Source organism: Electrophorus electricus, chromosome 1, assembly GCF_041902795.1.
Source record: "Electrophorus electricus isolate QZ-2024a chromosome 1, ASM4190279v1, whole genome shotgun sequence".
NCBI classification, from domain to species: Eukaryota; Metazoa; Chordata; class Actinopteri; order Gymnotiformes; family Gymnotidae; genus Electrophorus; species Electrophorus electricus.
The window spans coordinates 25,131,881-25,152,880 of record NC_137497.1 but is presented as its reverse complement, the minus strand read 5'-3'; the positions used below and the strand labels follow the sequence as shown (position 1 = coordinate 25,152,880).

The 21,000-nt window shown below is 40.9% G+C and overlaps 1 protein-coding gene and 1 long non-coding RNA gene across 9 annotated transcripts in view; both read left to right on the top strand.

Moving 5' to 3' along the window:
* Positions 1–3,506: 3,506 nt before the first annotated feature.
* On the top strand, positions 3,507–19,546 carry LOC145657550 (uncharacterized). Of its 5 annotated transcripts, none has more exons than XR_014123329.1 (8): positions 3,507–3,692; positions 4,514–4,574; positions 4,756–4,837; positions 5,063–5,238; positions 13,882–14,057; positions 15,150–15,604; positions 15,799–15,901; positions 16,974–19,546. It is a non-coding gene; the product is annotated as an uncharacterized LOC145657550 (long non-coding RNA). The 5 variants fall into 5 exon arrangements; XR_014123328.1 differs by having other exon boundaries at positions 4,756–4,842; XR_014123330.1 differs by lacking the exon at positions 5,063–5,238 and having other exon boundaries at positions 4,756–4,842.
* Positions 19,547–20,071: 525 nt separating this feature from the next.
* LOC145657536 (NACHT, LRR and PYD domains-containing protein 3-like) overlaps positions 20,072–21,000 on the top strand; it is a 49,828-nt gene continuing 48,899 nt past the window's right edge. For all 4 annotated transcript variants that reach the window (XM_081712909.1, XM_081712908.1, XM_081712914.1 and 1 more), the window contains exon 1: positions 20,072–20,156. The gene's annotated coding sequence lies outside the window, so the exon portion shown is untranslated. The remainder of the gene's footprint in view (positions 20,157–21,000) is intronic.

Sequence of the window (21,000 nt, the reverse complement as noted above, 5' to 3'; positions counted from 1 at the left end):
ACAGGTGTACAAGGACCTCTTAGTGTAATCAGCATCAGTGATGGTGAGGGAGAGATCTCCTTTCAGGTACTGATTATGGGACATGTGAAATCCCTCCTCTGACTGGCAGGACGTCTGGTTACACTGAGCCAGTATGTCATGTGGTTTATGATATAAAGTCCATGTGACCAGACCAGAACATGTCTGAGTGCAGGGGAGAGTAGCATCATCATGAAGATTCACCTTTACTGAAGGAAAAGAACCTGAAAGACACATTAAGAAAAGAGAGTTTAAAACATTACAGTGGTGATTGAAAGTTTAGGAACTCTTTAGAAATTTCTATATTTCTATATATATATGAACTAAAACTTCATAAGATTGTCAAAAAAGTCCTGAAAGTAGATAAAGAGAAACAAATCAAACAAATTAAACAAAATATTAGACTGTCATGTATTTATTGAGGAAAATGACCCAATGTTTCATATCAAGGCAATAAATATCAACTGGTAAAAAAATATTTATTGTTCTTCAGAATGTTATTTATTTTATCTGTCATATCCATGCATGATACAGCATATATAATACATCGCACACTAAAATAATCCCCTACACAACTGAACCACAGTGGGGGGGAAAAAAAATAAATATCGGATTGATATCAGTATCAGTCGACATTCAAATGCAAGACATCGGTATCAGATTGGCAGAGAAAAACTGGTATCATGCTCTCTATAAATAAAGTAAAACTAAAAATATCAACCCATTCACTTATCTGCTTAAATATTCTTTGTTACTCAAAGATGCATTTCTATGTAAGAGCAGAACTGACTGATACTGCTCATTAGTACGGCTGCAGGGACATCTGTGCCTTCTATGTCTGTGTCTACATGACCATTCTGGTGATCTTTTAATTAAAGGGTTCTGAAATGCAAGTCTATTAGCAAAATGACAGGGAATCTGACCAATGAAATGAGTGACTTTAATATTTTTGACTCTGGGGGCGGGCCTATAGCAGCCTGGCCCTTCTCAGTGTTCTGAAGAAGGGACTATGACATTATTAATAAAACATGTACATGTCCATGTACATGCTACTGTAACGTTCATATTGTGAGAGTGGAATGCCAAGACATGTGTCCTCAACTAAATTAGCCTTTATTTAAACTAATAAAAACGAAGAATAACATCAGACTCACCAAACATTAACAACACAACGACCGTATACATTAAGCTTCTTGTGTGTTCACATACGATACAAGATACACACTGGGTTAAACACTGACAACTTCGACAACACGACACAAGACTTATATACACGCATGACCATTACACACAACAAGGATCAGGTGAACGACACGAGAGGGCGTGGCACTACACATACACACACACACATGAGAGGGGAGGGGCCGTACCGTGACAGAGCCCCCCCTCAAGGGCGCCACTCCCTGCGCGCCAGCCCATCGGGCTACGGCCCCAAGACCAACGCCAAAAGGTGCCGGTGGAGGACCGGACAGCCCACCATGGGCCAGCGCGAGCAGGGCAGCTGGAGGAAGGACAGGGACCAAGACGATGACAGACAGGGACGCATAACTAACGGGATTTAAGCACACATGTTAACAAGGAACATAACTACAAACAGGTGTAACATGGACAATCAATACATCAGGGGCGTGACAATGGACAGACACACACACAAAGGGAGGAGTCTAGGAGAGGGGGCCGTGCCGTGACAGCTACCTTAGCCAGCTGACTATGAATGGGGTCTATGAGTGAGACAGACACTGTAGTTATACAGTAGGTACGACGAGCTGAGCATCAACAGTGAGTTACACAGTACAGTTCTCATGAATAGCAGCAATGCAGTAAACATGTTTACTATTAATTTAAATGTGATTAAAATGGACGACATCATTGTTTACACTGTCTAACAAAATGAATTATTAAAAAAATTTATTAATTAGAATTTATTAATTAATTTCATATATTCATTTCACATATAAAGAAGGTTAAATAATAAATAAAGGTCAAGCAGGTACAATAGTCCAGTTCACACACCAGAATCAAGAATGAAATTCTGATGACCAAATAGAAAGCATACTGTACACTTACCAGCTATGACTGTCAGCAGCTGTAACAGCAGAACACAGTGACACCTGCTGCAGGACAGCATGACTGAGGAGACAAAAGAGAACCCAGTCAGTACTGTACAGAGGAGACAGGAGAACCCAGTCAGTACTGTAGAGAGGAGACAGGAGAACCCAGTCAGTACTGTACAGAGGAGACAGGAGGACCCAGTCAGTACTGTACAGGTAGGAGCAGCTGAGTAAATCTCAGTGATCACTATTAGGAAAAAAGTCACTTATTTACAGTACCCTGATTACAACACCTGCTATAAAAGAGACAGGACTAAAGCACCATCTATCCCACAGTAGAAACGGGACTAAACCCCACTACACCTCAGCGGCACCGTAATCCTCCTTTACCAGAGGGGATTAGTCCAGGGTCCAGAACATCACAGTCCTGCCTGCCAGTATGTTGGGTCACTGCTCAGTTCCCTTATTCCCAGCAGTCATGCTGTGTTTGATATTTCTGGCAACACTAAACTAATAATCAGACGGGACTAATTTTCCAGTCGTGTACGTAAAGCAACTTTACCACAAGACCTCTAGAGTGTATGACAGACTCACACACAAGAGCAGAAACCTCGGGATAAATTACAGACATGTCAGTGGCTACTGGATTTACGTGTTACCATCTCACTAAAACATCCACGTGTGATACGTAGCTTTTGTTAAAAGAAACCAGTAAATATTTTTCACACATCTGCACAGAATTCTGGTATTTAATGAAACCACTTATAGTAATAATGACTTGGGTTTGAACATTAGCAGGTTACATACGTGTAGAGGAATTTACTTATAACCTCTGAAAAGGCATTTGCCTCCTCGAGCACTTCCGTGATTGGAGATAAAAGCACCCAAACTCTGATGCGTGAACCCTGGATATTCACCCGGGATTAAAAAATCCTGAGATTACAGCAAACGGACGTTTATAGCAAGAAAAAGGTGCAAGAATTCTTGCTGACGCTGCAGTAGGTAAAATGACTGACATGGCAAGAGTAAAATCACTGAGGAACGAGGGAAATGATTACATCACTGCACCTCGCCATGTCAAATGAATCCTGTCTGAATATTCTTAACACATATGAGGTTCTGAACCCGGTTCTGGGGACCCACCACCCTGTACAGTTTCCTATCTGATCCAGCTCATGAAAGACTTGATGAGCCAGAAAACCTGAAGCTGTCTACCAGTGGATATACTGTTACCAGCCTTAAATCTACATGACAAACACGGAAATAAACCTGAAACAGTTTTTCTTTGGGCTGATAAGATGTTCCTAGCAACATGCAGAATCAATTAGTCTGTAATGCACCTATAAAACAGGAGTATTGCAACGGTCAGTAATTTGCGGACTGTCCCCTTAAGTTACGTTTACGTAAAAGGCGTGTGCACGTAGCCCACGCGGAAGAGTTGGGTTTGTACTGTGCGTGACGGACGTTGCCGGACCCAGATCTTCATTTATCGTTATTTACTTCTTTAGTAACGCGTTATGAGCTTTGGATGTTTTTACAATTCATGTATGAGCTGTCTACAATACTCCAGGAGCGAGCCTGTGTCACGTGGTGAATAAACCAGCAAGTTTACTACTAAACTGAGTGAGTCTGGTCCGCATCTCCTCCAGGTGCTTCACACGCTTCTCTCTACCAGTTCCAAAGATCTGCTAATCTGGGTTGGAGTATAATTTAAACAGGACTAACTCCAAGCGTTACAGTATGTACTAAAGTAGACAGTTACTGTAGGTGCAAGGCAGGTGTTCTTAATAAAGTGACCGGAGAGTTTATGTAGCAACATTCGTACTTGGGCTATTTATCTAACGACCTCGCAAATATTATTGTGGAGAAAAATGTGGGATAAAAAATAGAAGCAGTGAAACCCACTGGCTAATCACAGAGTGCGACCGTGTTTTTTATTATTATTATTATTATTATTATTATTATTATTATTATTATTTAATAGTAATAAAGGTTTGTACGCCACATGGACATGATCTCCCTACCAAACGCATTTACTCTGAGGTACCTGCACGCCAGGAGACACACAGTCCCTCCACTGAACTGCAGCATAAGAAGGCAGAACAGCACGCGGAGGGAACAAAGCGCACAGCTACTATCGCTCAGTGCACGAGCTAAAGTCCCTAAATGAACACATGAACCCGTTCAACAGTCCGCGAGAACAACCAGAGTTCTTAGCAGACATGCAAACTTTAAAACAGCTGCACTAAATATTACATATTAACTTATTATCTATGCAGATACTTTTTCCGACCTATCTTGCTGAGTCCTGAGCTAGCGCTGTCAGAATGTATAAACACTTTTAAACTAACTGCTAGAGATGTTGGAACTTGAAATGTCAATTTTTTTCTCCTCCAAACCCTTCTCTTTCCCTTTATGGTTCTTTCAACCTACAATTCACCAAGACACACAAGTGGCAGGCCAATCCGTTTCAACTCAGGCAAGCATGTATGCTTGCGGATAAATGTGAGTGTGCGGTTTATTTGTTTTTTCACGTGAAAGCTAAGAGGTGCGGTGTGACTGCGCAGGATGCAAGAGCCCCTGTTCCTCTCCGAGCAGAGGATAGGCAGCCGTATCCACGCAGTCTAAGCCACGCCGACCCGAAATGGGAACCCGAGTTTGACTTCAGCTTTCTGTTCGAGTACAGCGGGCGAGGCGGAGACACGGACACGAAGAGACGTTTGGAGGCAGGTCGCCGATTGTCGCGTATGCTCAGGTTCAGCCGCCCAGTTCAGTAAGATGACCAAGTGTATCTATTAATATTTTATATTAACTGTTACCTTATAGAAAACATCACCCTTGCCGTTCTGGGTAGCCGACACATCACGCGTGAAAGCTTGTTTGTTGCTGTGGTCTTGTAGCCTGACATGCACTCAGAAATTCTGCAGATTTGTAAATTTTTCTTAGTACCATTTGGGTCACAAATGACGTGTTTCGCATTCTTAACGTCCCAGTGTATTTGCAGTGGTGATGTTGGCCTGAACCTGAAACTTCGTGTCAAAAATGAAACCAATGGATTTGTGCTCGTGCTTGATTCGTTCTACAATGATCACATCACCACAGAATAGACCGGAAATAGTGAGAAAAAGCGTTTTGAAGCTTGAACACTTAACCTTTGACATCAAATAAGGTAGAGTATTTTATAAGAGCACTATTATAATAATTATTTATAATTCTTTAATTTATAAAGTCATAAATTGATGGCATTTTATCAGTTTTGTTAAATGATAAGCTGTTCACAATTTAGAACTTCAATTTAAAATATATAAAATATTTTTGCTCTTAAATGTGACTTAGTAAGAGGTGTTCTAAATGTATTATGAATATATTACTGTTTTATGTATTGTAATAGAATACATCACATTATTCATCCATCAAAGTATTCTGCCAAACCCTGGATGTATGTACCCACATCAGCAATGAGATTTTAATGACATGCACAATAGTCCATTTAGTTTTATTAGTTGCTTTTATTGAAACAACAAATGTCATGCTTTTTAATGCAACAGAACAGTTTTAAAAGCTGGAAATAAATACATAGATAACTAACTACCTAAATAAATAAATAAAGATCCCTTGCCAACCAGATGCACAAAGCACTTTGAAGTTTTGGCCACCAGATGCCGCTATTGTGCACTATCATGAAGCTATGAGTAATGAACCTTTTTATATATATATATATATATATATATATATATATATATATATACACACACACACACACACACACACACACACACACACACACACACACACAGTTAGGAAAAAGCGCCAGTGCGTTTAACTCACTGTGCCAAGCTGGATTCCCGGGTCCAGCAAAAATCTTGTATACCATGTTACTAATACCACTATTATTATAATTTTAAATCACTATATGAGATAATGAGACACTATGAAATACATGTATATCTGCTCTGCTCCTAACCAAAGACATTATAATAAAATAAAGATTTTGTCCTACCTCACTATCTGTGTCCAGAGACATAATACAATAAAAACTTTGTCCTAACTCACTTTCTATGCAATTAAACACACTAGCTAACTTCCTCCCACCAGCTATGAGTTTAGAATCATCAGAACCTGGGTGTAATCTAATAACCAATCAAATCATACATGTTCCATCCTCTGCCTGCATGTCGGTTTTTGAGGCCTGGGTTAATAGTATGACCAGGTAAACACTGACTACTAAAACAAGAAATACTCTGTGGTGTTACTTTAAAAGGACCTTGATTATCTTTGTGTATGACAGGACATGTGGACCAGCTGCCCACAGGGTGTTAGAGGTGTGCTGATCACATGGGACTTTAACATCTGTTCTGTTCTGTTCTGTTATTTAATTGTTACTGGGTAGAAAGTAATTGTTTACTTTGTACACTTGGTCATGAGTATCTGTAAATGTATTACAAACATCCATGGAGAATCTATCCACACTCCCATGTATATTGTATATTTCTTTGAAAAAGGCATTTCTTTGGCTTTAGCTAGAGAAAGAAAGAATCCCTATTTGTGAGTCTGGCATAGTGCTGACCTGTTATTGGTACTTTACTGATCTAGTTCTGACCTAATACCTGCATAGTAGTGACACAGTACTGACCTGGTACTGACATAGTACTGACCTGGTACTAGCTTGGTTGTATGCAGTGTGTTGGTCATTGTTGATGTAGCGTGTTGATGTTTGTTTGTTAGCGTCCAAATGTAATATTAGTAACCTTGTTTGTCTAGCTTGTGTTAATGTTAAAGCCATTAGTGTTAAGTGTGTCTATGCTGGTTGTTAATGTTATTTATGAGTGCCACCATCGTCTTTATGTTTTGTGTCATTAAATGTTTCACAAGCCGAGAGAAGTCTGTGCGTCCTGCTCCACGCCCTTCCATGACGTTACAGTAATGAAAGGGGGCAACTTGGTGACATTAGATTTAAAGCTGACTACAATATGTCTCAACAGCTAAAATATCATGTTTAAACAGCATTTATGTAGGGTAGATTTAAAAATCAGTTTATTATTTTTATATGACCTAAATCATGGACTATCTATTAGTACAATAAATGTGGTTGCTAAGGTGTTACCAATTTGCTTCTATGGTCTTGATAGGTGGTTGCTGTGGAGTCCCTAGATGGTTGTTTTGGATGTTGCCAAGATGTTGCTATGGAGTTGCTAGGGTAAATGTTGTGGGATATTTTGTTGTGGGGGTAAATTTGGTTGAGGGTTAAATGGCTGAGTGGTAGTTGAGGATGAGGGGTTGTTTAGTGTTTTTTTAATGTTGATAACATGATAAATACTGTGAAATATCAAATGCAGTTTACATATAAAATGAAATCCTGAAATACTATTGAGCCATTCCTAGGAAGTTGCTATGTGGTTGCTGTGGAGTCCCAAGTGGTTGCTATTGTCTTGCTAGGTGGTTGCTATGGATCTTGATGGGTGTTTCCTATGGTATCCCAGGTGGTTGTTAGAGTGGTTGATATGGTCTCACTAGGTGGTTGCTGTGGTATCTCAGGTCACTGCTATGGGTTCCCAATTGGTTGCTATGGTCTTGCTAGTGGTTACGATGGAGTGTCAAGTGGTTGCTAGTGTGTTGCTATGGCTGTGGGGTAGTTGCGGATGAGTGGGTATTTACCTGTTGGGGTAGTTGTGATTGAGGGCTATTAGTGTAATGGTGTAACTGTTGTTGAGGGGTTTTTAAGCTGTGGGGGAATTTGTTGAGGGCAATTTGGCTGATTTGGTTTTTATTGAGGGACTGTGGGGTAATTTGTGGTGAAGGCTAATTGGCTGTGGCGAAGTTGAGGCTGAGGGGTTATTTAGCTGTTGGATAGTTCTTTTTGGATTATTTATCTGTGGAGGTACTTGTGCTTGAGTGCTATATGGAGGTGGTGGTAATTAGGGTTGGGATAATTGGTTGTGGGGTAGCTGAGGCAAAGGGGTTGTTTAGCTGTTGGGGTAGTTGCTTTTGTGGGCTAGTTTATGATGAGGTGTCATTGGGATTGAGGGGTTATTTTGCTGTGGGGAAATCATGCCTGAGGGCTGTTTAGCTGTGGGGTTAATTAGGGTTGATGGGTAATTGGCTGTGGAATAGTTGAGGCTGAGGGCTATTTGACTAATGGGGTAACTGTTTTTTAGGGGTATTTAATTGTTGGGGTAGTTGAGGGGATATTAAGTTGTTGGTGAAGTTGGTGAGGGCAGTTTGGATAATGGAGTAGCTGTTAAGGGGCTGTGGGGGGCTATTTGGCAGTTGGGGATATTTAAGTTTGAGAGACAATAACATCAAAGGAAAGAAAGAGGCAGCTCTGAAAGTTCTCTGAGAAAAGAAGTGGCAGAGAAAGAACGGAAAGCTTTTACCATGAAGAAAGTCTGAAGGAAGCAGATGACAGCACAACTCTCCTCTTCTCCTCCTCTCATTCACTCTTTCTCTCTCTCTCACACACACACACACACACACACACACACACACACACACACACACACACACACACACACACACACACACACACACACACACAGAGAAATAAGTGCTATTTATGAAGTTATGACTGACTGGGTGTTTTTAATTAAATTTAGGCCCTGGACCTTTATGGGGCCTGGCTGATTGAGCCTATGTGAGTGTGTGGGTGCACCTCAGTGTGTGCTGTGTGTGTTTATCTGAGTGTGTGAGGACCAGAGAGATGTGAAGTGCATCTAACTGTCTACTGTGTTGTTTACCCAGTTTCACCAGTGTGTGCTGTTTTGGTGTTATGGTATGAGATTTTGAGTGTTGACAGTATTTTATTGTAAAAATCCTTTAGGCATTACACTCATACTGTGTACAACATCTGCACCTGTATCAGTCCAGCACACAGAAAACAGAATGAAAAACCTTTCACAGTTTCTAAAGAGTTCCATGTTTAATGTGTAGATTTGTACAGAGAGTTTAACACAGTGAGGTTATGATTGCATTGTGTGTGTGTGTGTGTGTGTTCATGAGGTAGTGTATACTGCGAGAGATGTAACGTGTGTGTGTGTGTTTGTGTGTATGTGTTTTATACTCAACAAGCATGTGTGTATTATGATGTTCATCAGTTGTGTGTGTGTAGAGGAGTGTGTGTTTCCCTGCAGACTCTGGTGTTGCTCCAGCACACAGGAGGCTATTCTAGCTCTCTCACACACACTGAGGAATGAGACCACCAAAGTCTAAACCCTGCATAGAGGGACTCAGTGAATGTGGGGTGGAATGTGTGTAAGTGTGTGTGTGTGTGAGAGGAGACACTGTAGAAGGACAGAGTGCTGGCAGGCCAGTCCAGATACACTCCTACTCTGTTGGAGCTGGAGGGGGGAGCAGAGATGTCAGTTCTCTTCTTATTGTGCCAGACAGTGTAACTGTTGTCATAGCAGTACAGACTCCAGGACTTTACATTGAATCCAAACACACAGTCATCTGTGACTCCTTTCCTGCTGATTCCTTTATGTCACTGCTAGAGCAGCATCTTCACTCCACTCCACCTCCCAGTAACAGCGTCCAGTCAGACTCTCTCTACAGAGAACCTGATACAAGTAATCAAATCTCGCTGGATGATCAGGATATGACTGCTCCCACCCCACACGCGTCACCTTTCTGTTCCCCTCAGACAGAGAGAGAAGTGTGTGTGCTGTGTTGGGGTCCAGTGTGAGCTCACACGCATCTACACACAAGATTAAATGCTGCACCATGGTCCGGGAGGAACATTGTTTCATTTTTACTGTGTACTTGTATATATCTGAACACTCTATTTACCTGAAGAGAGTGAGACTGTTTAAATCTCAAATAAAAGCATTAAGTGCCTCAGGCAGTTCCATATCACTATTAAAACCATTAAATCTAACTGGTCTGGTGTCTCTCCCTATCACCATTAAAACCGTTAAGCCTAACTGACCAGTTTGTGCAATCATAACAATTCTGCAGACACTTCACTGCATCATCAATCCAGACCTGAACCATTTTAGACTGTGTTTCCTCCCTCTTTAAAACTGGTCTATATACTGGGACCAGATGAACAGTGTGGTGGTCACACACACCCAGTGGGGGTTCCTGGATGCTCTATTGGCATTTTTATAGACGCATGACCATGGTCCAGGATTTTATTTCCTCTTGTAGGGCAGGTAATGTACTGCTGGACATCTTTGAGAGTCTCTCTCATATTACAATGATTAAAATCTCCCATTATGAAGTTTGGGGCGCCAGGAGAGAGAGTCTGAAACTTGTGTATGACTCTGTAGGTCATATCAGCAGTGTGTTTCATGTTGGCTTTTGGATGTTGTCACGTATGTCCACCCTCCTGGCGTCACTGTCTCCGTGGTTTCCCGATCGTGTCTGTTTTCTTTTACTTCCTAGTTGTTCCATTTCTTGGTTTCGTTTTCTCTGCTCCTCATCTGTTTTCCACACATGTTCCTTGTTTCTAGTCTTGTTAAGTTCCTGATTTAAACCCTGTCTTACTCTCTGTGTCTTGGCTGTTTATTAAATGTGGTTGTATTGGATGTTTGAATATTTGGATATTTTTGAAAGCCCATATCTGTATCTGTAAGTTTGTACTCTGTGTATCCTAGTCTGACTGTTTGTCTTAGCCTTCGTGTTTCCAAGCCTCTGTTATAGCCTGCTTCCCTTGTTTGCCTTCATGTGTTTTGGTTTATAATGTATCCCCGTAAATCTCCGTGTTGGCTCTATGACCCTGGACTATCCTAACGACTACGACTCTGGATTTGCCCTTAATAAAGCTTGCTCTTCTCCGCACATGCGTCCGCCTCCTTACCACTCACCATTACAGATGTACACAAACAGTTAAAATATTTGAGGAAGCACACAGAAAAAATAAAATGGACACACCAACACAGGTAGATGTTCAATGTGTGCAGTGTATATGGGAATAGAAAGCTTGTTCTCTCTCTCTGTGCCACCAAGACGGTTTTACGTGGTCGAGCGCCAGTGAGTCGTGAGAACAGGCATTTCCCTTTTTATGTTACCGGTTGTAACTTTAGTAACTTTATTGTTTATACATCAGATTAGATTAGTTAAGTTTATACATCAGATTAGATTAGTTTCCTCTCACCTGTGATACAACCTCCTCACTCCTAGAATTAGTTCCCCCTTCAGCTGCTTCAATGGTTTCCCCTTTTCCCCCTGACACATCTATTACACTTCACTCGTGTTCTCTCACCACGACTCTTGTTTGATTAATAAGTTTAATTCGTTGGTCTTGTTTGGTTGATTAGATAGTAGTAGATTGCTGGTTGGGCATTCCCACAGGTTGCTTAACACAGTTTCACTTTTCTTTTTTCGTTATTAGCCTAGTTAGCTACTTTTATTCACCACAATTCATCAGTGATCATTTTCACATGGTTATGATCGTTATAGTGAGTCTAGTGAACTAGACACTCCTGGTCATTAATAGAATCCTAGTCAATGATTGTTTTTCTTATCTCTGCTTATTCAATAAACATACTTTGGTTATAACGTCTGCGAGCCCAGAGTGATATTATAATGTTTGGTAGACGCGCAAAAATCACATATCAGATTGGCGACTCTCATGATTCGAGACTGAATTATTAATCACTAATAAATTATTTAAAATTCATAAAAAATTTCCCTGTTAATCAGGGTCGTGCCCCAATTAACCTTATCAACTGTTACTGACAATTTATTAAAATGTTTAACCGCTACACTTTCATACGCACACACACACACACACACACACACACACACACACACACACACACACACACATTGACACACTTTACACCTTTCACTTTCTCTCACACAAATACTCTTACACACACTACATTTCTCTTTCTCACACATACACGCTACACATCTCTCTCTGTCACACACTCTATACCTCTCACTTTGTCTCACACACACAACACTCACACGAACACACCTCTTTCACACACAAACACACACACAATCCACCTCTCTCTTTCTCTCTCACAAACACACACACAAACATGCACTGTACACCTCTCTTTCACATACACACCTCTTTCACACACGCAGCCTCTCACACACTCTTTCTTCATTCCCACACACAATACACCTGTCTCTCTCTCTCTCTCTCTCTCTGTCTCTCTGACACTCACACACAGTATAAATGACAATCTGTAAACCAGCACTCTGATGCTCCAACAAAGGACACCACACACACACACACACATACGCACACCACACACAATAAATGATGCTCCAATAAAGGACTGAGCTGCAGTTGATTTCTGTACATATGACATAAATACTGTTCTACAAGTTACACATGCTGTGGAATCATAACCTCACTGTGTTAAACTGTACAAATCTACAGAAATCTTTCCAATCAGGTGGAAATCTTTGGAAACTGAAACTGACAGAGATACAGATGTTGTACACAGTATGAGTGTAAAGTCTTGTGACAGTTAGCCTCCACCACAGTGTGTACATATGGACTGTGTTGGAGATACACATGTGCTGTGTGTGTATATATGTGTGCATGTAAATTAACACACAGGAATTGTTTGGTAAAACTTTATTGATGATGTGATTTATTAAGTGATGGTTAACATGGAAATAGTGTTATTTAGTGAGGACCTGCAGAGGAAGAGAAATAAGTATTTGAGATGAAATATTGTTCTTATAATATATTACTAGAGTTTAAGTATAATGTTTATCTGGCCAGGAACGTTTGTATATTTTAATGAAGTAAGTAAAACAGGTTAAGAAAAAAATAACTTACCTGTGAATTTTTTTTGTGGAGAAGCTTCCATGTTGTTTTGGAGGGAAAATAATTTCCTGTTTTTCCTTATATAGGTTTCTAAGGGAAATTCAGTTGAGTGTTTTGAAGTTGATTGGGGTTGGAGAATTTATGATTGCTGCATTTTTTTACTTGAACTTACATTTTCTTACTTACTCTCTCTCTTTCTCTCTCTCTTTCCATCTGGAGTTTGGGTCCCCATGCGGCTCACCCTCTTTCTTTGTCTCCCTCTATTTCTCTCTCACTCCATCTGGAGTCTGGGTCGCCGTGCGGCCCTCCATCTCTCTCTCCCTCCATCTTTCTCTTTCCATGCGGAGTCTGGGTGTCTGTGCGCACATCCCTCTCTCTGTTCCACTGTCTCTCCCTCAATCTGGAGTCTGGGTGGCCTCCCTCTCTCTCTCTCTCTCTCTCTCTCTCTCTCTCTCTCTCTCTCTCTCTCTCTCTCTCTCTGCGTCTCCGAGACCTGGACTCCAGATGGAGAAGTGGGAGAGAGAGAGAGAGAGAGAGAGAGAGAGAGAGAGAGAGAGAGAGAGAGAGAGAGAGAGAGAGAGAGAGAGAGAGAGAGAGAGAGAGAACCCTACAGGGACCCAGACGGAGAAGGACAGAGAGACATTCTAAGATTTCTCAATAACGTTTAATAATCAATTATGATATTCATACACATTCAAACACAGCATACAATTTCAAAAAGGAAAAAGAACATTTAAATTAAAGAAACACCAAAACCCACTTCCTCATCTGTCACAGAGCACAAAACATCATTGTAACCCCAAATATTTCCAAAAGTAGTCATATCATTCATAGCAGAATAAAACTTAAAATCTAACACTATACGACTCTTCACCAAACACATTTATTTATTTAGACACATTTACAATACTACTGTCTCTCTGACCCTCAATTAAACACTTCCTACTGATCCACACTGCCATCTTAGATTGCCATAAAATGAAATTCAGAAGTTGACATTGTGCTTTCTTCTTCTGTGTGTAATTATACCCACAAATAAAGAGTGCTCCCTTTTGTGAGACTGTCGTTCATTACCTCCAGCACATCCTCTCCAACCACACACCAGAAGGATTTGTAAAACTCCACTGGCAGTCCATCAATACCATCAATACCATCAATACCACCTTCCATGTTCTGAAGGACATCCTGCAAATCCACCAGGGACAGTGGCCCCTCAAGACCCAAGACGGCCTCTTCTTCTACCTGAGGAGGACCATGTAAGAAAATATTTTCCAACTCTTGGTGTGATTTATATTCACTGATATATAGCCTAGTGTAAAACTGTGCTGCTCTTCTACCAATCTCCACAGGATCTGAGAGTGCAGTACTAGACTTCAAGGCACATATCCATCTCCTATGACCACTTTTAAGCTCTAAACCAAAGAAAAACCATCTGTGTCACATTCTGAAAATGAGAAAAGACCAGGGCCCCCTGTGCCTTTACCCCAAGCAGGTCAACTAATTTAAGAGCCTCAATATCCTCCACTACAAATTGTGGAACCCAGCTGTTGAGAAGGGGCAGAGCCATGGCCCCAGACATGACACAGTCACGCCACCAGACGTAGTTCTGATGTGACTTAGAAATGCTTTAGCTTCTCATTCTCTCAGCCAGTCTGCTTCATTCTGCCTATCACTATGAGTTTCTTGAGCAAAATCTACATAAATTCCTTTAAATTTGATTAACTGAAAAAGTTGTGTTCTTTTATTCACATCCCCAGCCTCATTAATAAGGAGGTGGACACATGCAGAGAAGAGCGAGATTTATTAGGGGAAAATCCAAAGTTGTAGTATCATATTACCGATACGGAGAGTCAGAGAATACATGATAAATAAACCAAGGGCTATGATAAATGAAGGGAAGTAATGACAAACCAAAAACACACAAAGGCAAACAGGGAAAGCAGGCTATAACAGAAACTAAGAAGTAACATATGGAGGGTAAGGAAAAACAAAACAGCTAGAATCAAACAGGCTAACAGACACAAGGGCTTAGAAACAAAGACAGGCTTATATGCATCCAGTACATTCAAACATTCAATATATTCCACACAAATGCATGCAATGAATAGCAAAAACACAGGGAATCAGACATGGTTTAAATACATGAACTTAACAAGGTAGAAATGAGGGACAGGAGTGAGCAGTCAAACAAGGGGTGCAGAAAACGAAACTACGGCATGGAACTAAAATACACAAGACAGAGAAAACGTGGAACATGGAAGCGGGAGGGACTAACCGTGACAGGATACAGTTACAAATACTTTCATTTCTACATTCTTCTGGATCCAATTCCTTCCACTCTGTTCCAGACAATCTGCTTCCTTTCATCTGTGTCATCATCAACAACTCCTTATCTTCTGGACATGTGCCAACTGTATTCAGTACCAATCCTCAAGAAGGCCACACTCGATGGCTCCAGTGCTACCAATTACAGATCAGTATCACATCTCTCTTTCCTTTCAAAAGCCTTTGAACAAGAAGTTTATAATCAGTTGTCTCTTTTCCCACCCAGAACCAGCTGCATGATCACAATCAGTCTGGCTACAAACCGGCACAGTCTACAGAAACAGCCCTCTTAGCAGTTTTGGAGAAACTTCATGCTGCTAAAGCTACCAAGCTGTCATCTGTTTTGATTCTTCTAGACCTTTCAGCAGCCTTTGCCACAGTAAACCACAACATTCTCCTCTCTGTTCTCTCCAGGCTTGGTGTGACTGGCTCTGCATGGAAATGGTTTCAGTCCTATCTGGAGGGACGGTCCTATCAGGTGACATGGAAAGCATCCACATCCAAACCATGTAGACTCTCCACTGGTGTTCCACAGGACTCAGTATTAGGCTCCCTTCTCTTGTCTTTGTATACTCGTTTCCTTGGAAAAGTCAAATCTCTCATGGTTCCTCCTATTACTGCTATGCTGATGACACTCAATTACATCTTTCTTTTCCACCCTCTGACATGCAGGTCTCCAGACGTATCTCAGCCTGCTTGACTGACATTGCATCATGAATGACAGCCCACCACTTGAAGCTCAACCACAGTAAAACCAAGCTTCTATACATCCCAGGTACTCCCAACCCTTACCATGACCTCACAGTTTCCTTTGAGAACTCCCTGTTATCACTAGCCGAAGCTGCCTGTAGCCTGGGCATAACTTTGGACAACCTGTTGTCGTTCTCATGTTTCAAATCTAACCCAGTCTTGCAGATTTCTCCTTTGTAACATATGAAGGATTCAGGCCTTTCTCTTGCAGGAAGCTGCCCAGGTACGTGTGCAGTCTCTTGTGATCTCAAAGCTACTGCAACTTGCTACTTGCTGGTATTCCTCTAAGAACCATCAGACCTCTACGACTTGTCCAGAATGCAGCAGCACAACTGGTCTTCAGTCTTCCGAAGTTCACACGTTACTCTGCTGCTGTGCTCCCTTCATTGGATTCCAGTAGTTGCATGCATGAGATTTAAAACCTTGATGTTTGCCTACATAAAAAATGGTCCAGCCCCTCCATACATGAAGTCAGTGGTCAAAGCTTGAAATACCATGCTTCAAGTCTCATGGAAGACAAGCATCGAGAGTATTCTCTGGCTCCCAGATGGTGGAATAAACTTCCACTTGCTGTCCGGACAGCAGAGTCCCTTGCAGTCTTCAAACACAGACTGAAGACCCATCTATTCATTTTTTATTTATTTAAATGACCACTGACCTTGCTCCTATATTGACAAACTAAACTAGTACTTATTGTAGGGTATTGTTTATAACAGTGATGATGTCTAACAAACTAGTACTTATTGTTTATTACACTTGTCATTGTTTAAGATAGACCTCAGGTATCTTGTACTTCTAGGCATCAGCAGTGATTCCTGTATTTCTACAGTGTTCTAGCTCATTGGTATATTGGATTCTAACCTACTCTACTGGCTGGGATGTATTTTATGAGTAAATGACAAAGCATTTTGTAAGTCAACCTGGATAAGAGCGCCTGCTAAATGCAATATATGTAAATAATCTTTGTCTCCTTGTCTCCTCAGGTTTGCTGTGTCTGATCTTTATCTCGTGATCTCCACAGAATTGCTGTGTCTGATCTCTGTCTCGTGGTCTCCTCAGGTTTGTTGTGTCAGATCTTTGTCTCGTGGTCTCCTCAGGACCCCCGAGTGGAGAATGTGAAGAAAGCAGCAGCAGAGCAGATGGAGCAGGAGGCTCCAATGCTGAAGAAGAAAGGGTTCCTTCCTGAGAGCAAGAAACGCAAAAAACACAAGAAGCTTACCATACAGGAGGACAAAGACACTACAGTCGCCCCAGCAACTGCAAGGGGAGGGGTGGAAGGGGGGAAGAAGAAGGAGGAAAAGAATAAGAGGAGGAGAAGAGACACAGACTCCACCTCCTGTTAAAAAGGCCAAAGCTCAACAGCCACAGAGTGAGAAGCAGAGAGGGAGGGACAGACAGCAGGTCAGCACTGAGTGAGGGACACACAGGGACTGAACAGAGGAGCAGGACAAAGACTCTGAAATGGACCTGTGTAGACCAGTGCACATCAACCCTGCTCCTGGAGATCTGTCTCCCAGCAGTTTAGCCCCACCCCCTGCTCCTGGAGATCTGTCTCCCAGCAGTTTAGCCCCAACCCCTGCTCCTGGAGATCTGTCTCCCAGCAGTTTAGCCCCACCCTCTGCTCCTGGAGATCTGTGGCAGTGGTAGCTCAGTGGTTAAGGTACTTGACTTGTATTTGTAATCGGACGTTTGCTCGTTCAACCACTGTGGCCCCACCACTGCCAAGTTGCCACTCACTACTACATTTACTAGAGTACAGTTGTGATTTGGGTATTCAGATCAAGAATCCTTGCATAACTCTCTTTTGTGGCCAACAATGGCTTATGACTGTGTTGTGAGAAGTGTCTAAGCATAACATTAGCGGGTAAGCAGAAATCGAGGCGAGGCGAGGGGACGGATGCAAGTGCAGAGAGAGTTTATTAACAAATAAACATAAATAAACATAGTTGAACCAGGATAAAAAAGATAATGAAGGTTAGGGCACAAAACAGCAAGAACTGAATGAACCAAATTACACACGAAACAGACATGGTTCACCAAACCTACAACCAAAATAACCGAGAACGTGGGAAACAAAACACAGGGCTTAAATACATGATCTAATGGATGCTAAACAAGACACAGGTGTAAATCATGAGGGGCAGAGAAAACGAAACTAAGGAATGGAATAACAACAAGGAAGTAAAGGAAAACAAAGAGGCGATAGGGAAACCATGAAAACGGACGCCAGGAGGGTGGCCAATCATGACACTAAGTGAAGTTTTATTTTCTTTTCACTTAGTGTACTGAAGTAGCGTATTATACTAGTAGGCTACGAGTTATAACATCCCAAATGGAAGAAGATAACCTGCTTATACTGCAGTTGTCAAGACTGTTACTTTATCATTTACTATATCATCCAGAGAGAGAGAGAGAGAGTGAGAGTGAGTGAGTGAGTGAGTGAGTGAGTTACTGGGCTTTTAGGCTGGATAACGTCCAGGGTCTCTCAGAGTGAGTGTAACTAGCCCGTTGAGGGATAGCGTGTTACAGATACTACACCATATCAGATTGAGGAGAGATTCACGTTTGTACCAAGAGGACTGACCATGGGAGGGTAATCTTTTGTCATTTTTTGTGCTCATTAGAGTGCAGTGGCCGTTGTGTTTGAATCTGGCCTGCCATGTATTTTATTTTTGTGTTCTGGTGTAATTAGTATGATTATGTGGGATTTTGTTGGATAGGGAATTTCAGGTTTATGAAAGGAATAAGATGAGAATAGGTTTGTTATATCCATTTTTCTTTTCTCTTTTGTATTGTTATATAGAGATCTGTGTGCTAAAAGGTAATATTGAATAATTATGTCATATGCAAATTTATGACATCTGACTAGTCATTAATTACACTCTGTAGTGAGGCTGGAAGTTCTCAGTAGAATTTGGCTGTGGATGGCTATAAAGGACACCTAGATAGCTCACTCATAGATAGCTCACTTAATAGTTGAATACAGTTTACATATGATGAGGAACATGTTTGGTTCTTTCTTCTAACAGAAGAGCACTGCCAGTGATCCAGCTATTATTTATTCTTACTGTTGTCTTGTATCTTTATCTCCTCCTGCATGGCATTTATTTAATATAATATGTAAATTATCAACTTTCTTGTAACCAGCAATACTAATACACATTTACTGTTATTCTTTTACTGTTAGACTGTGTTCTGTGTGCTCTGTGTTCTGTGTTCTATGTGTTCCATGATTTATGTTCTATATGTTCTGTGTTCTATGTGTTCTGTGTTCTATGTGTTCCATGTTCTATGTTCTCTATGTTCTCTATGTTCTCTGTTTTCTGTGTTTTCTGTGTTTTCTGTGTTTTCTGTGTTCTGTGAGTTCTATGTGTTCTGTATTCTGTGTTTATTATACAAAATAATCTGCTTATTTAGGACTCCTAAATTTGTCTTACAATGCAGAATATTATGTATTAATGTTATATGGAGTTATCTTATGTGATTGTATCTAATGTGATTTAATAAGAAGTTTGATTCTCTGAAAAAATCCACACCAAATGTAAAATCTCTAATTGGTAGTTGTGTTTTGCATGAATTTAAATGTTTTATTGTTGTTGTTGTTGTTGTTGTTATTGTTATAAGTACATCATGTAGTTTTCTGTTGTACCAAATACAGGTAAACTAATAAATTATTTTTCCACAATATTTGAAATAAACACACACACACACACTCACATACACACACACACAAACACACACATACACATTCCCAGCATTCAACCATTAAGAAGATTCAGCATTCAACCATTAAGAAGATTCTTTATTTGTCATATGCACAACATGTCATGGACGTCCACACACTTACATGCTTAGTGTGAGGATGATTCTCTGTAAATTACAGTCATATGTAAATTTGATCTACAAACAAAGCGGTATGTTAAGTTCCGAAGTGTTTCAACGTGCCGACAGTGGAGATTTACTCTCAACGCAGCCGCAAAACAAGTTCGTGTAGGCGGGACTGTGAATACATTGGCGGTATAGACTGTATAGTGTATGATTGGCTACGGCAAAATGATGGACAGCTAACTTTGGCTGATGATTGGCTTAACAAAAAGGAACGTTATAAGAAATCGGTTGTGTAATAGGCTTCATACGAAAATGATTGACATGTGCTCTACTTACGCCCACTGGTGTTCCTGTAGTCCCTCCCTTCTCAAGAAAACGAAAGTATTTTCTGAACTGTTGCCGTTATTGAAAGTTGGGCGGATTGGAGATACACGCGTTTAAAATATTTCACGGTAATTTCATCCTATTTGTTAAAATGCGATGTCGGTGCAGTTTAAACAGCGTGTTTTGTACATACATAGTTCTGTGTTTAAATCGTCGGTTCACCGAAAAGTGGATTAAATGTAAAGATTAAAGTCCTGGTGAAGTTAACGGTACGCATCTAAAATGACGGACACTAATATGGCCCAGTACGATCGCACAGTTATATTTTTAAATAATAGTAAAAATATAACTGGCTCAGATATACGTTGTCAGTTATTGTAAATCTCGATTTTAAGTCGTAGTTAGTCAGTAATCTTTCCAAATGCTCCCAGTTTAAACTCCTCTGGCCTAAACGTAAAGTTGCTGCTGGAACGTTTGTTTTTTTACAGTTAGTTTCCTGTTCAGTTTCAGCCATTTTTTAGTGTTGTCCAAATCCTCACCGGACAGTTCAGATTCCCTGTATAGTTCATTAGCTGCATTATTAACTATAGTTTGGGAACGGACGGTCAATGCTGACGTTTCTACGCTTGTTTGGAGTTTCTGAAGCGCAGCGTTTTGAAACACTGATCCGAAGTGTGGCGCAAAACGGCCATGTCACGTGACCACGGCTAAACGAAGCTTGTGTTTCTACAACTCATACAGAACCTGCCGCTCCTGTCTTTGACTGACAGTGTCTGAAACAAACCTGATCACACACCTGTCTCAGTCACAAACTCTATGAATGCTTATAAGTCAAGAAAACACACCCAAACTTAGAGGGTTTTATGAGAAGAGAGAATTTGAGAGACAGAGAGATTCAGAGTTGTCTAGATAGAAGGTTACTGATAGGACATATTGAGTGATAGGCTAGTGAGAGACATCCAGTGAGCAGTA